The sequence below is a fragment of the Canis aureus genome, chromosome 8 (assembly GCF_053574225.1).
Source record: "Canis aureus isolate CA01 chromosome 8, VMU_Caureus_v.1.0, whole genome shotgun sequence".
Lineage (NCBI taxonomy): Eukaryota > Metazoa > Chordata > Mammalia > Carnivora > Canidae > Canis > Canis aureus.
Window position 1 is genome coordinate 31,072,817 of NC_135618.1, and position 3,972 is coordinate 31,076,788.

General features: G+C 37.9%; 1 long non-coding RNA gene across 1 annotated transcript; it reads right to left on the minus strand.

The window, feature by feature from the left end:
* Positions 1-957: 957 nt before the first annotated feature.
* Positions 958-2,547, minus strand: LOC144318065 (uncharacterized). Its single transcript, XR_013383921.1, has 2 exons — positions 2,375-2,547; positions 958-1,248 (listed from the first exon to the last, which is right to left on the minus strand). It is a non-coding gene; the product is annotated as an uncharacterized LOC144318065 (long non-coding RNA).
* Between the last annotated feature and the right edge of the window lie 1,425 nt (positions 2,548-3,972).

The window sequence follows — 3,972 nt, forward strand, 5'->3', positions numbered from 1 at the left end:
AGAGTTAGTACTAGAAGCCAGCCATTCATACCTTCACCTGAGACTTCTCTAATGGACTATCTTTGGGGGCTCCCCATCATCCCGTCAAAAAGTTCTTATAGATACACTACAATCTGAATATCTTTATGGGTTTTCATCTTACACTGTATTTTTAAACAGGCATCAAATCTGCATGATGTCTGAGTCTCCTCCTGCTTACACCTGCCTGCTCTTCCCTTTATTCTATAAAGGGAATTTCTTCTAAAAATTTTTCTTCTATAGAAATTCTATAAGTAATTTCTTCAATACTTATGTGAGTCCAATTCTGTCCTGAAATCGTCTGGAGGGCCCAAATATACAAGGTTAGACAGGTAAGGCGAGGTTGACCTGAGATTTAGCTCTGCTAAATCCCATACTTTTAACATCAGATCATAGTGTTGTTAGCTTACCTTTTCCTGAAATAAACAGCTGATTATGTTCATTCATAAACATCTAAATATAATAGCTCGTCAAAGTCAGCCAAAATTCTACAACATACACACACAAGTCCACACACAATTTGTAGAACAACGTAAGTATTATAACTGAATTTTTCAAACTATTTGATAATTTTAAAGGTCTTAATTTAAAAAAAAAAACATTAACACAGAGAGAGAATATGGAAATTTATGTATAGTACAAAGCTCCTCTTCAAACTTAATTTTGAAAGAAATAATTCAAATGGACCTTTTGATAAAAACCACTTGGTGCAAGTCTACTCACTGATCACAAGAATACTTTCAATCCCTTCACACCATTCACAAAAATAAATTCTAGTGGTTTAAATTTTAAAAATGTATAAAAACAAAAGTACAAGATATTAGGAGGAAATATAATTAAATTTTGTGTGTGTTTAAATCTCTGTCTGGCCCCCTAACTGCTCCTAGAAGATGGACAAGCTTATTCATCCTTTGCATTTCAGTTTCTTCATGTGTAAAATGAGATTACAAATTGATTCTTTAATATATGGTATATAAGGATTAAGGGACTTAATGCATATAAAGTTACAGAAAGGTCCCTGGAACATAATAAGCAATGAACGAATTCTAACCCATTATTATTAAAAAGAGACACAGAGGGATCCCTGGGTGGCGCAGCGGTTTAGCGCCTGCCTTTGGCCCGGGGCGTGATACTGGAGACCCGGGATAGAGTCCCACGTCGGGCTCCCGGTGCATGGAGCCTGCTTCTCCCTCTGCCTGTGTCTCTGCCTCTCTCTCTCTCACTGTGTGCCTATCATAAATAAAAAATAAAAAAAAAAAAGTTAAAAAAAAAAGAGAGACACAGAAAGATAGTGTTTAATTATACTCTAGTCAAATGAAAAATTCTGTGCCATAGAAGAAACCATAAAAACATTAAAAGACAAGTAACAGAGTTTCTGAATGCCTGTAACAGGCCTGAAAAAAAATATGTACACAATAAGAACAATGGTTATTTCAAGGAGAGTGAGAAAGAGTCCTTGATTGGTGGACTTTTTTCTTCAAGACAACATCTGTCCTATTTCTATGTGTTTTTCTTTCCCTTAAAAATTTAGTTCATTTTGAAAAAGTAATATCTGCACAAAATAATAAATGGAAAAAGTATACAATTTTAAAAATTGACCAGGCACAAGATTTATCCAGCATATTCAATATTGAATATATCGAATTATATGTGTGTGTATCTTGAAAATATTTCCTTATCAAAAATATCTGTGTTGAAGGATAAATACATTGTTAGTTTTAAAGGTTATAGCCAAATAACTCCATGGATGTTTACACTCCAGTCACTGCTCACTTCTCCTTTTAATGAGTAAGGTGGAGCTCTTTTCATATGTTTATGACATAGATTCCTGATTCCGGCTTCTAAATGCTGCACATTCTTTAAAATACTCCCACCTATTAGAAGGGTTACGCAATGAAGCACAGTAGCATCACAGATGTTAGACAAATATATCAGACTTTGATAAATTATTCAGATAATTAAAGAGAATTGCAATCCATATCATGAAAACTTTACTCCCTCCTTTGGTATATGTAGTTCATTTTCATGATATGTACTTTTCAGCCTTAAAGTCCAAGCGTATATCCTTAAAGTGTTTGGTCCAGGTCTTAACCTTCCTATCTTGTCTCAAGTCCTCAGTTCTTCCCCGAAGTGCCCACTTCTTTTATTTTTGCTATTCCACACACTTTTAGAAAGATTTATTCAAAATCCACAAATTTAATATGGTGACAATGTTACTTTTCTTCCAGTAATAAGTATGTTTTTCCAAGTAAGTGTTCATACACTGGCCCCCACACAGGTCAGCAAAGAGAGACCACAGAAAGAGGTAGACACTCCAGATGGGTAGGAGGCAGGTTTAATAAGCAAGGGAACTTACACGAAGACTTGCCTAGGGCCACCACAAGATGCATAGATCTCCCCACCGGCCTCCACATCTTACTCGTTTATCTTTATCTGCAGTTTCACTTCCCCAACTTTCAGTTTCCCATAGTCTACCAAGTCCAGAAGAAGATGACCCTTCTGGCAAATCACCAGATGGTCAATAGTTGCTTAACTCTACATCACAATGCCCACATCATTCACCTCACTTCCTCTCACCACATAGGCATTGTATCATCTCTCTTCATCACAAAAAGGATGAATACAGTACAATAAGATGTTTTAAGAGAGAAAGACCACGTTCATATAACTTTTAATACAGTCATTTATAATTGTTCCATTTTATTATTGTTGCTAATAACCATGCGTAGTTTATAAATTAAACTTTATTATATATATACGCACACACATATATACCATGTTTTGTCGTGTGTGTGTGTGTGTTTAAATCTCTGCCTTGCCCCCTAACAAGGGCCATGACAAAACATGGTATATATTAGGGTCTGAAACTATTCAAGGTTTCAAGCGTCCACCAGGGATTTTGGAATGTACCCCTGAGGGTAAGGGGTGATATCAAGACCTAAGGGCATTAGTCACATACACATTCCATAAGGTCTCTACAATAACTTACTCTCGAGGTTACGTTCTTGAAATGGCTCCGGCTGTGGGAAGGGTGGGTGGAATGTATATTCCAAGGACAGCAAAAGGGTGAGGATCCTGTGATTGTCTGGGTCCAGTTTGAGTGTCAGCAGGCATTCACATCCTCTTAATGACTTCCTCCAACACTCTATCTATCCTTTGTGATTGGCTCGTACAATCTTATTCATCTCCCTCTCCCACAGTCTGCCCTGACCTGTCAGCTATTGGTTTCATTAACATGAAGATGGCTCATATGGCCGCTATCTGGCTGCACTGGAGGGAGATACCACAGCAACAATAAAGGCACATTCAAGAGAAAACACAAATTAATGTTTCTAAAATTAAGTGACAGGTTTTCCAACCTGGAGCCCCATGATCAGAACCACAGATTTATTAAGTTACCTAGACCCGGGGGTGCCATTACTCAGCCTTTACTTGTGTGCTCATGTGATTTAATAAGGCTGCCTTAGCAGATTCACCAGGTATGAACACACAACATTCCTCTGAGTATGGCACAGGTGCCTCTATGAGAGGCAGTAACAATATCCAAAGCTATCTTATTTTGGAGGACAGCTTTTCTCATCGAAGATATTTCAATGTTCAGTAAAAACAGGCTTTGCCAGCTACCATTTAAAGCTTGTTGGGTGAATTTAGTAAGGGCTTCTTGTGTGACATAATGTCTGTCAGGCCAATGGAAAGGACAAAGATAGCCACCAAATGATCACACCAGTGGAAAATGGAATTTGTCCATCTGGCCTTGAGAGGGAGGTTGGAAGCTTTAGACACTGGATCTGATTGTACATTCCCTACATGTTGGCCAAGAAAGGCAGCAGTGTCAGGCATAAGGAGAAGGACTAGGGGTGGGATATATCAGATCAGGACCCCCACCTTCCGCTTTCTTTTCTAGGTGTAGTGTGTTTCCACAAGTCCAGCTTACTTCAGAATAATTGGATCTCA